This window comes from Python bivittatus, unplaced genomic scaffold (genome assembly GCF_059951505.1).
Source record: "Python bivittatus isolate LINGU-HERP-01145 unplaced genomic scaffold, Pbiv_v1 ctg000400_np1212, whole genome shotgun sequence".
NCBI lineage: Eukaryota > Metazoa > Chordata > Lepidosauria > Squamata > Pythonidae > Python > Python bivittatus.
Window position 1 is genome coordinate 4,774,109 of NW_028277073.1, and position 12,596 is coordinate 4,786,704.

The following is a 12,596-nucleotide window of genomic DNA, read 5'->3' on the forward strand; positions in this document are numbered from 1 at the left end:
CCTGAATGGATGTAGATAGGAATTCAAAACTTCTGAAGGATTGTAGAACAAACTGTACAATTATACATTTCAGGATCGAGCTCACTGTCTTGTATAACTCCTGCAGTTCCCTAGCAGAATTAGCAGAAACAGAATTGTGCTTTTTAATATATGTGCACATTTTAAGCTTATTATAAACCTCAATTCTGGTAAAGAATGATGCCATAAGATCGATACTCTCTTCTACGATATACATTTTCTTTACATCATGCCTGTCTATGATCCTGACCAAGCTTCAGATGAGCACATCGGATATCAAATCACTTAAGAGCCATGCTATTCACCACTGATTCCATACAGCAGACCAGTTAAGTTCAGGGTCAGGAACAGACTCGACATCCATAGGTAGAGAAATGAGCAAAAACCTTGCACAAAATATCAAATCTCAAAGCTAATGAGACTTTTTGCTCCTGACAATATCTTACTCTGCATTCTTGTTTTAATTGCTTCTCTGCATCAACAGCTTTCTGCACACCACAAGTCATGTCACAGGACTGTGACCATCTCACCTCACAACACAGGGTAACAATTATATGTGACCCTTTGAAGATGGTATATTGACTATAGAGTACTTATTTCCATGAAGCAGTTGGATGAACCTTGACACTTATTAGCAAGGTTTACAGATGATGCTGTAAATGGATATGCATTTGCCACTAACTCCATATAGATTCATTCCATTTCTATGTGAAAGTGTTTATTGTTTAGAAAAAAAATTAAGGAAAGGCCTTCCACTATATACAAGGCCCACTAAATTCCATGAAGACTACACTGGAGCACCCTCAGGAAATTTATATCCATTCCATTAAGGGCAAAGCAAAATAATTTGCTGTTGGGCTGTCTCCTTTCCACCTTGCACTATGTGGTCTTGAGAAACATACTTCTGCTTCGCTCAACCAGTTTTCACAATACATCATCCCAATTTGGAGGCTTCTGGGAAGCCCCCTAATTTAAAAGATTTCACCTAACTTCAGAGCGCCCTGGATTGGAAATACCCTACATGGCACATAAGCTCACCCCCTGCCCCAAACGAAACCTAAGCATCCATCGTGTTTCAAGATGAAGAGCATTGTCAGAATCAAAACCCACGGTTCCCATCCAATACCACTCGTTTGTTTCTCTGTTTAAGCCCAGAGAACTAGAAAAGAGGTCGGTTGTCCATTATGCTGGATCTTATCCAACATTATTATAACGCATCTGGTTAAAATGAGGGATTTCGGCCCTCGGGCGCTTTTCTTCCGGCAAAACTTGGTGAAGGGTTCTCCCGCTCTCTTTCCCTTTCCAAAGGAGAGAAGCCCGCGGCTTTGTCAACGCCAGGATGCACCAGCGCGCCTTCCTTCCCTCTTCCTGACGCACCAGAGCGGCCAGGAACCCATCCCCGAAACACAAAGGGCTTTCCCTCGCCACCAAGAAACAAAAGAGCGTGGAAAAGGCGGAGGATAAGGGCGCAACCGCTGGAAAGCCCGCACGGCGCGCAAGAGGCATGGCTCGCCTTACCCTGCTGCCATGGGGTCCACGCCGCCTCGTGCCCGGAAGGTCCCGCGTCGCTCCTGACGGCTTTCCCCACGATGACGAGGGACCCTGTCGGGGGACCATCCACTCCAGGAGCTTTCTGCTCGCTCGCCCGCCCGCCTCCTCCTCCTCCTCGCCTCCTCCTCTTCCTGAAAGACCCTCTCCCTGCCCCGCGCGGACGGGCAGGCTTGGTGGGGCGCGGTCCCGTCGCGCCCTTCACCCCGCTTCCAAGTCTTCCCCAAGTCGCCCAGGGTATGGGAGGTCAAGCGTGAGGGCGTTCCCTCTTCCTCCTCCTCCCCCCTTGGATGCCCCTAAAAAGACGCACACGGTTCCTCCTCCGCGGAGTCCTGAAGCCTTTCCAGCGGCCCTGCAGCGGGTGCGTCCACGGAGTCCCGGAGCAGGGCAACGCGCCACCAGTCCGGCTTGCCGCGCGGAAAAGAAGGCTGCCCCAGGCAGGGAGAGTTGCTTGCAAAGTCCTCGGAAAGTGAGTTGCTACATCCCTTCGCGGCTCTTGCTGTTCGTTCGCTCTCTCTCTCTCCCCCCTCCCCCCGCCTTGCTTATGTAGACGAAGGAGGAGACAGGCAGGGGAGAGAGCCGAGCCCCACCCCGCCACTTCGCTGGCTCTCGCGCTCCCCCCGCCCCTCCTCCATCTCCAGGGAGCCGCCGCCTAACAAGGACCCTTCTGTTGCCTTTGTCCGAGACGCTCTCGGGCGAACTGCGCGGCTGCGTTCCGAGCGCTTGCCTGCCGGCGGGAGCGGAGCGCCACGCGGGGCTCCCAGCTGACTGGACGGCTTCTTTCGGCGGGGCGGGGGAGAAAAGGCCCCTGGATCCCGCGGGAAGCGCGCCTCTAGGCCGGCGGACGATGCCTGGCTTCTGGGAAAGGCGGGGGGAACGGAAGAGTTGGGGATACGGCGCCGTTGGGCTGGTTCTAGCCTGCTGCCATCGCGGAATTCCTCTTTCTGCGGCTTCGGTTCGGCCCATCGTTTCCCAGCATGGTGTCCTCCTGGGCCCCTCTTGTGAATTTCCCCAGACACCTCAATAAATAGAAGCCGTGTGTCATTTGCACACAACACCGTATCCCTGTTTGTCTTGACACCTGTGCGGTCCCAGATATTCTGCCCCATCCTGGAGAGCCAGGAGAAGGGGCACGTCTGCATGCAGCACTTCTTGCCTCTCAGGTTGTGAATGTGCGATCCGCTCTTCCCACCAGATCCCAAGAGCCGTGCTCTGTGGGCAGTCCTACCAAAAGAGGAAACTAGGGAAGGGTGAGCCTAAATTTCAAAGTCATTCAGGGCCAGTGTAGAAGCAGATGTAGACTAGGGCTGTAGGCTCGACTGGAAAGTCACAAAAATCTTAGGAGAAACTCATAGCAAGCCCCTTCCATGTTGCTGCCAAGAAAATTGCGTGTGTTCCACAAACTCAACAGGAGCCAAGATTAATTTAAAGGAGACTTGACTTTTTTATGTTGAATGGTCACTATAATTATGTCTCTTATACAGTACCTATTTTTTAAGGTAATTATTACTGTAGGTATCTCATCGATTTCATTCTAATCTCACCACTTCCTTCCTTTATTATACACCTACATTATATCACAAAATGATCCTCTGTGCATCTGATGGAAGTTGCCTCTGACCATAATCAAAATTTAGCTCTCAAACCAGCTTCACGCGTATGCCAAACTTCAACTCCTGAACTGAGGAGAGCTTTAACTCTACCCCATGTCAATGCCCTCCCTGGAGCTGCTTTGGAAGAGAAATATAGACAACTCCTTTTGAAGCACAATATTGTCTCTACAGCATGGGTGCGATCAAAGCCACAACCTGTGTTCTTCTTTATTGTCAGTTTTGTAGGGTCATTCGCCACCAGCTGTTTACCCCACTTTAAACTAAATTTCCACAACATTTCTGATAATTTCTATTTACACTTTATTAGATGATTGAAATAACTATCTCTTTAAAAATAGCAAAATTTTGTTACATTATATGTAAACTCTGCCCGTAAATGGCTAATAACAGTTATTCGCAGAGTTAGGTGCTAATTTTACTTTTTTAAAAATGGTATTTTATACAGTATATCCATTATATAGCCACAATTTCTTAGACATTGGAGCCATCAGGATGATTAAGGCAATGTCATTCAGTCCTCTCCGTCATCCCTTTTATGCCAGGTCTAAATCTCTGCACCATAATATTACAGTCTGTTAGCCCTGTGCGGTAATCCAGACAAGAAGCACAGCCAGGACAACTAGCTCTCTCTTTATTGTAAGGTTACATTAACAGAGTCTTGCAAGACAGAAAGCATTTCTCCTGTCTTTTCCTTTTACTCTCCAGAAAACTAGGAAGGGTCCCTTCTGAAATGTCTCCCACGCCCTCCCTCCTTCTGTGGGCTGAGAGGCCTTCTCCATGCCAGTTGTCCAGTCTGTGTCTCTCCCTCCTGTCTCCCAAGGTTGATCCTACATACCATCACACAGTCACGCCATTAATGTGTAGTTTGAAGCACCTGTAGATTTTAATAATTTAGTGATTTTATATATTGTTTAGCCATTTGTAATGATTCATTTTTAGCATTACATATAGTTTTATATAACAGTTTACTTCTTACACAGATTTATGTAAGTGGTATTTATCATTCATTTCAAAATCCTAACAATATATATAACCTTAATGGTACCGGTACTGTGTTTCAGTATGTTCATGTTAATAAAACTCCCTGTGCTTTAGTACTCATCTAGAACTTTTGTGTCAGCCTCCTGTTCTTCCTAGACTGCTGTTCCTAATAATCAATAAACAGTCTTTGCAATAGTCTCAGATCATTGTTGTTATCACTTCTGCTTTAGAAGGGCTGCATGAAATTCCAGAAGCAATTAGACTTGGTAGATGAACTACCCTTTCAGACCACTAATCTCCACTCAGTGCGTATGGTCCGTTCCTTTTCTCTTCGACGGCTTTTTGTCACTAATCCCACAAGCTTGAAACAGCATGTCTATACTTACACTACAGATAAAAGTGTTTTATCTGCTTTAATTGTTGATCTTACTGCTTTAGCAAGTAATGAGCAAATTGAACTTTTCTCACTAGTGCCTGCTTCAGGTGGCTCCTGACTTCAGCTACAGGAGCCAATCCAGCTGTTGCTGAAACTATTGCTGTGGGGTGACTTAAATTATTGCCCCGGTTTCTCTCTCTCTCTGATGTTTTTTGTTTCTTCTAAGTCCAGGGACTTGGATAAAGGCAGCATGTTGTAGCATGCCGCTACGGATTGCATGCAACAGGGATGAACATGGCTGAAAACAAGGCACTCTTGTCAGGTCACACAAAGAATTGTGTGTTGAGCCAATTGTCAGGAGATGATGTGTGACTAGCTGTGGCTTTTTCTGTTGCAGATAATGCTGGTAAGTGAAGTCTCGCCTTTTGTGCAGTTCAACTGTTTCATGAAACAGACAGGGGCAGCCACAGAGCGCTTGAGGTCTGAGGTCAAAGACAAAATGGCACCTCTTCTTATTCTGTGGGCAAAGGTAGATGAGACTGATAATTAAATGTTAGTTCCAGACCAGCAAAGGAACAGGTCTCTTACCGTATTGAGGAGGGAGCCCAATTTAGAGGCCCTGGGAAAATCAGATGGCACAAAATCAGTTCTTTAGTCTCGATATCTGCCATCCAAAGCTAGGAAAAAGAATATTTTCCAATAACTTGCATGGTTATCAGTTGAAAGTATGTAAGGACAAGAGAGAAAATGAATAGAAATCTAGATTTTTGCATATTAAGTATTATGTGCATTCACATATAAACCAGTATAAATACACAGAATTATGGCCATACAAATCACAAACTTGTTTAGCTTAGTGTGGGCTAGGGTTTAGTTTTGAAACTTTTTAGGTCATCAAATGAGGCTGTGAAGTATTAATCATGAAAAGGAGAATATTTCACCTCTCAGTAACCTCTACCATCCCACGCATGTCACTGTTTCTGGATGACCCATTTTGGAAAAAGAAAAACTTGCCTTCCATTAAATATCGAGAGAACAGGAATTGATTAAGTTGTTTGCACTTGGCATCCATTTTTTGGCAGCTGCTGGAGCCTTCTGTGATCTTGATTACTGAAAATTAGCAGTATGATTTCTTGCTACTTTCAGACTTAAAAAGAAAAATCCATACCCTCTGAAAAGTGACCCCACACACTTTACACTTTTGCTCTGATCATTATAAGCCCTACACCCACTCATTCTGCATCCTGGGAAGACTTTAAAGTTGGGTGTCCCTGGAATTAGTAGAAGCACAGGAGGAGATGTCTGTGATGACATCCACATGCAAATTGACAAGACTGCACGTGTGTCAGAAGTCATGACATCATTATGTAACTGCACCATTGCACGATGACGTCGTGTTGCACAGGTCATTTTGACATCATGTTACAGACACTGCTAGGCTTTCATTTAACCTCCTGACCTAAGCTCAGTCTGTAGAAGTAAATTGTGAACCAGCTGCTCCATTTTTTTTTTTTTTTGATGTACCTAAAAGGCTTACAAATGATAAGAACTAAAAATAAAACATTTAAAACCCTGGAAAGATGAAATATTCATCTTCCAGATGTGGATAGACATCTCACATCCAGCTCTGGAAAGACATGAACATTTTCTTTTCTTCAAGGCAATGGCATGTTAGGTATATATAATTCCATTCCACATCATAGTTGGAGATTTTATGGTTCCCCCTGAGCTTTGTATTGTGAGATTCAAAGCCAAATTATATTAGCAGAGGCATCGGGATTTCCAGTGGAAAAGGTTTTCTGTTTTTTAAATCATCCCAATAAAAATGATTAAATCCTTTCTAAAATATTTTTTATGTACTATAGATTTTCTGGCAAGCTCATAATGTCATGATGTGAAGTAATCGTATGGGAAATATAACCAGGCATTAGCAGTCCTTATTTACAGCACTGTCCCCCAATGTGATGTGTGAGAATTATAGCTTCTGGGGTCTTTGCTTGCTACTGAGTTGAAGTGTTTTCCACCCATCCTTGAAAACTGCACTGGCATGAAATTTACTGTCACTGTTGTTGATCTGCGTCCTCCCTCGGTGGCCTCTGTTCCCAGTTACTGCCATCGTCTGACTTCTCTCCAAGGTGACAGAGCCTAACAGATTTTACATACCTTGAGGTTGTTCTTGGATGGTGCTGGAAGAACAGGGAAAATACTACTTAAATACCAGTACAGCTAAAGACTACTTAAGGCTGTCTCCTTTCTGGACAGAGGATAAGATGAAGGCATGGTTATGGGGCACTGCAGAAATAAAGAAGTTGCCAAAGCATAGTTGTGCCATAGTTAGGAACAACTGGAGAAAGGACCCTAGAATTACTAATTAGCTTTGCCTACACTGGTGTCAGGTTCAGCCCAAAGAACTCCACGAGACAGTACAGATATAGTTCTATAGCATTTATTAGCTTCCACCTACAGGACAGAATCTCGCCAGACTGAATCTAAACTTCCCAAGCCAGCAAGCAGACACCGCAAATTCCTTAGGGTGGTGCCAGTCTCATCCTCTTCACCTTTCCACACTCATTCTGGGGACTAAGGAAATGCTTATCTCCCCGAGTGCGGCCTTCACCAAACCATTCCATCACAACTGGTTGGAAATTCTGAAAATTGTACTGATGCATCTGGAGTATCCCAGGTTAGAAAAGTCTGGTTTCAAGATTATGATTTTTCTTTTCATGAACTATAAAAACAAAACATGAAGGAAAGAGAAGAAGAGGATGATCAATACAAGGTGGATGGACTCCATTACAACAGTGATGGGTGCAGCATTGGAAGACCTGAAGGACCAGCTTGGGACAGTTCCTCCTGGAGAAAATCTATCTATGTGGTTGCTAAAAGTCAACACTGACTTGATGGCACATAATCAATCAATCGGTCAATAATAAAACAAAGCCAGATTATGCTATACTGGATGAGTTCATTACTATATCCAATATTTTTTGATACACAGAGTACATTTTGCACATTAGCTGTTCAGTATCCAGAGGTTTTGGGATATTAGTTTCTTAAGTACACAGTTGACTCAGTTCTCTAACTCTTTACAAGGTAAACACTAAGTATTTAATAAACATGCCAGGGTTTTAATTAGACCAATTCCAATTTCTGGGATTTCATTTGCATTAGATTTAGTGTCTAAACATGTTGTGAGTATACTGTTTGGGGGATTTGTTCATTAAATGAGGATTCTAAAGCTGTTTTCACACAATACACTAGCCCATGGTTAATTCAACCATGCTTTACTGACTTAAGACACTGAACCATAAAACTAGTTACTCTTAACTGTTTGGTAAAATGTACTCTGCCACAAACAAGCTAACCACATTTTAGCTTAGCATTTTGTGCAAACTTGGCCTAATGTTTCACCAAGGCAGGCAGTGTGCTGAAGGGAATGCAGCATGTGTTATAAGGCTAGATAGCTACATACACTGGTGACTTTATCATTATGCATAATCTGGAAGATGCCTTAAGAAATTAATTTTTATAGATTTTATGAAAAAGGAGCCAAACCTGTCTGGGCTTGGAAGCTAAGCAGGACTGAACCTGGTTAGGTCTTGAATGGGAGAACATGTGGAAATCACAGGGCTGTCAGAATGCAGTTGCAGATGTGGTATTGGGCACACCAGGGTATGCCCATGTGCCACCATGGCCACAAGAGCTGCACTGGTTCCCAGTAGGGTTCCAGATGTGATTCAAGGTACTTTAGCTCTCTATGGCCTGGGACCAGGTTACTTGTGGGACTGCTTGCCTGTGATGGTTTCTGCCCATCCCACCAGATTTAACAGAGCAGGCTTGTGCTGGGTTCCTTCAGTGAAGTAGTGTCAATTGGTGGGCAGAATGGTAGGGAGCATGCTTCTCTGTTATAGTGCCTATCTTAGGGAACAGCCTCTCCACCAGGGATTTGCACAGCTTTGACCCTGCTGGCCTTCTGGAAGGCCATGAAGACCCTGGCCTTTTCCCCGGGCCAGTTGTTAATGGAGCTCTGGGATGGGTACGTGCAACAAGTTGGTACTGAAATAATTTTATAGGGGCCTCGACTTAGCTTTTCTTTTAATTGATTTGAATTATTGCATTGTGTTTTTATCTTTGTTTGCTGCCCAGAGTTCTATTGGTGAGATGGGCTGGCATATAAATTTGTTAAATAAATAAATAAAATAATGCAAGGAAAAGTCACATTTGATTTAAGGTATTCTGACATGCAGACATACTCCCATACATGCGTCCAAATCATGTTTTGTCCTTTGAATTCGGGCCTCTGTTAATGAGATATATGCATAATATATCAATATATATATCAATATATATATATTCTGACATGCGGACATACTCCCATACATGCGTCCAAATCATGTTTTGTCCTTTGAATTCGGGCCTCTGTTAATGAGATATATGCATAATATATCTATAGTAATCTATAGTGATCTCTCGATTTAAGAGATCACTTGGGGAAAAGGGGTGTCTGTTCAATCAAATGTCTGTTGAATCTGAAGATAGTTTCTGTTTCTGTAAAAAAAAGTGTGTTCCCTATTGTGTCCGTGCATAAAAGTGTGCTTCCTGCTGGCTTGCACATCCCAGGTCTTCCCAGTGACTTCCCATCAGCCTGTAAACCTTCCCCAATTTTCCCTAACCCTTCCGAGAAATAGTAAATATTTTGGTTTAGCAAATTTGTCCGCTATTTTGGGAGGGAGGATGTCTGGCCTAATTTTTTTTTTCAGTGCATTCAAATCTATCCAATCAAGGTCCATTAAATCAAGGGTTTATTCTACAACAAATAACGTTAGAATTAGTTTCTATGTCAGAAGTTCATTTTATGTGACGTGTTTGAGGTGTGAGGAATGTTTGCATGTGAAAGATTCTGTTTTGCCCTCTGCAGCATTGGATAAGCCCATGGAATATCTGCTGGTCTCTTTCAAAATGGGAGAATTCCAAAAGACGTATGGTTTTGATCCTAGAAAGCATCTTTTCCTGTGGAGAAACAGCTAGCTGGATGAAGATGCTGCTTTAACACTGACCAAATTCACAATGTGCTAAGCCACGGCTTATTTAATTATGATTTGCTGAATAAGCTATTACTGCCTGGCTTCACACAACATACCAAGCCAGGATGAAGGGGCACATTTTGCAGCCAGCGGGCACATTTAAATTTTTGAGTGTTGCCATTGGTGGGGATGGCTAATCGCAAAACACTCATTTGCCAGAAGGAAACTAGAACGGTGCTCCCCTCCATTCTCTCTAGCTTTGTAGGAATTTGTCAGCTCATCCTCAGCTTGTGTGTGTGCTTTCAAGCCAGTTTTGACTCCTGGTGACTGCCTGGCCAAGTCCATGCAGTTATTGGAAGTGGTTTGCCACTGTCTTCTTCCTAGGGCCAAGAGGAAAGGACTGGCCCAAAGTCACCCAGCTGGCTTTGTGTCTAAGGCGGGACTAGAACTCACCGTCTCCTGGTTTCTAGCCTGGTGCCTTAACCACTACACCAAACTGTCTCTCACTAGTTCAGCTTACTTTTCTCTTTTTCCCAAGCAGGTGAGCATGTTTTCAAAGAAAGGAAGTGCTGGGTTGGGTTGCAGCCATCAGCATCTTATTATCCAAGAATCCCTCTGGCCTGTTTGTGGTCCAGAGACAATGTCTGAAATACAGATTACGCTCCAGGCTGTTGATGCACAGCATACAAGCCTCTCATTTATTTATTCTTAATTAAATGAATCATTTAAAAAAATCCAGCGGGGTAAGGAATATGGTGGGTGTCTGGGCACAATGCTGGAGACCAAGGAACTAAGCCAGGACTGAGCAAACAACATTATTGCTTAGCACAATGTGAGGACTCTGTCACTGATTTGTTGTTATGCCAACAAAAGCTTTCAGTGGCCATGTAACCATCCACAGAACGGAAGAGGTTGGGAAGTGCTGTGCTAAGCCATAAATCAAAGACAAACACATGTTTTTCCCCAGGGACCACACTTTTTTGTCTTTCTGCCTCGAGGCTTAGAACAGGGAAGAATGCGAGGTCTTCAGAAGGGTGGGCCCACATGTTTTCCTTTGCTTAAAGAAGTTTTGAAGGTGGGGCCAATATAAAGAAAAATAGATATGATAAGAAAGGTCAATAAATGCGCAGCTGAAAACTGTCACTTGGCAATTAGATTTCAAAGGGGCTGTCTTGGGAAGTAGGGCTCTCCCTTAGAATGGCACGAAATATACATGCTGCTGAAGAATAGCACTATCACTTGATACAGACAGCTATTGTAGGAGTACTGAGCAGCAAGGGGTTCCCCATCTAACAACAGTTTGAACATCCAGTCTGGCTACATTTTACCAAATGAAAAGATGGCAACATCCATGGGATACTCAGCATGACATCAGCATGCACATAGCTTGTAGCACTGAATATGTGTTGATCGGAAGCTTAAATGTTGTGGTTAACTCACATTCCAGAGACACAATTGCAACTTATTTCCAGCTTTGCAAGAAAATGTGTACCTTCCATGTTGTGGTTAAGCAAGATCCATAAAAAATATAATTAAAAGTCATGGCAATGTTAGCAGCAAACGCAAAAGCAAAGCATTTTGTAATTGGACATATGTATTATCTGAGAAATACTTACCAATGGGGAATATCCTGCTCCATTTAGAGAGCTGGAGCAATAAAAATATCTGGGCTGGTCCTAGTGAAGAACTAAATCATTCTTGCACCTTTCAAACCTGCCTGCTGCTCTGTGGCTTTCTCTTCATGTGAAAAAGAAATTGGGAGACCAGGGTTTTTCCATGCAAGAAGTATTAAAAGTGTATAGATTTCTCATTTTTCTATTAGTTTCACAGCACTTTTGAATCCCAGTGGAGTTTACCCCCACACACAAAGCACCATTTCCTCCTTTTGAATAGCCACAAAAAAAAAACATTACTTGCATGAATGCCCTTTAATGTCAATCAAATGAATGCTACAGTGAGCTCACTCAGAAGATGGCCATGTCAAAAACTGGGGGTTGACTTGAACTAGGCAAAGTTCAGGATTCAGTCAAGCAGTAATATGCTTGGCCATGTATTTGGCTTGGAACCCTTCCCAGACTTACCACATCATCACTATCCAATCCAGCTGTTGGTAGCCAGCAAGTGTCAAGGTCTGTAAGATGTGAGCTGGGCATATAGCAAAGAAACTGCACGCGTCAAATCAAGTCTAGTCAAGATGCATTTCCAGCAGGCTATTTTTGTCCTGCGGAAAGATGGCAACAGAATCGTCTTGAAAAGTTATGCTATAGACCAGTGCTTCTCCAATGTGACAACTTTAAGATGCGTGCAGGGCTGGCTGGGGAATTCTGGAAGTTGAAGTTCACACATCTTAAAGTGGCCAAGTTGGAGAAACACTTCTGTAGACCATCGGTATCTCTCACATCCCATGCATCTTGCAAATGAAACAGGTATACATTCTGAGATGACTGTGATCTTACCACTACCAGAGAGGCCTCAACTGCAGCTCTTCCTTGAATGGCTGTTACTGAATAAGTACTACAGTATTTAGCTTCTTGGGAATGGCTGATTGCAGAATTGGAAGGCATAATGTTTTTTGGGGGGGGTAACATGGCATTGAATGCACTTACTCCTTTTGCCTTGTTCTTATCTATAAGCATGCATACTCATCTTGTTCTTCCTTTGGAGGCAAGCAGCATTGTGAAAAGCACAGCAAATAAACAAGGAATGAAGGAATTAGGTAAGAAAAGAAAGTGAAATAGAGCTAGATGTCATTTAAATCAACCGCATTCACAGTACCTTTGCGTACATTTCTGCCCTTGCAAACCATTCTTGCATCCATCACATCCATATTCTGCTTCATACATTACCTTTTGGTCTTTAAACTTCTCACCTCTCCTTTCTGAGCAGTGTTTCTCAACCTTGGCAACCCCATGCTGGCTGGGGAATCCTGGGAGTTGAAGTCCGCACATCTTAAAGTTGCCAAGGTTGAGAAACATTTTTTGAGGATCTCGTTAATTCCATCCAACCAAAGCTTTTTCAGTATTCCTCTCAACCAAT

General features: G+C 43.4%; 1 protein-coding gene and 1 long non-coding RNA gene across 3 annotated transcripts in view; one reads left to right on the forward strand and one right to left on the reverse strand.

Moving 5' to 3' along the window:
- Positions 1-2,014, reverse strand: part of CHST3 (carbohydrate sulfotransferase 3) — a 49,371-nt gene extending 47,357 nt beyond the window's left edge. The window contains exon 1 of one of the 2 annotated variants that reach the window (XM_088144356.1): positions 1,877-2,014. The gene's annotated coding sequence lies outside the window, so the exon portion shown is untranslated. Of the gene's footprint in view, positions 1-1,536; positions 1,675-1,876 lie in introns of those variants that run through there. The other variant, XM_007437448.3, reaches the window with a different exon arrangement.
- On the forward strand, positions 1,896-12,212 carry LOC112541780 (uncharacterized). Its single transcript, XR_003085723.2, has 3 exons — positions 1,896-2,035; positions 4,763-4,942; positions 7,286-12,212. It is a non-coding gene; the product is annotated as an uncharacterized LOC112541780 (long non-coding RNA).
- The last annotated feature ends 384 nt before the right edge of the window (positions 12,213-12,596 follow it).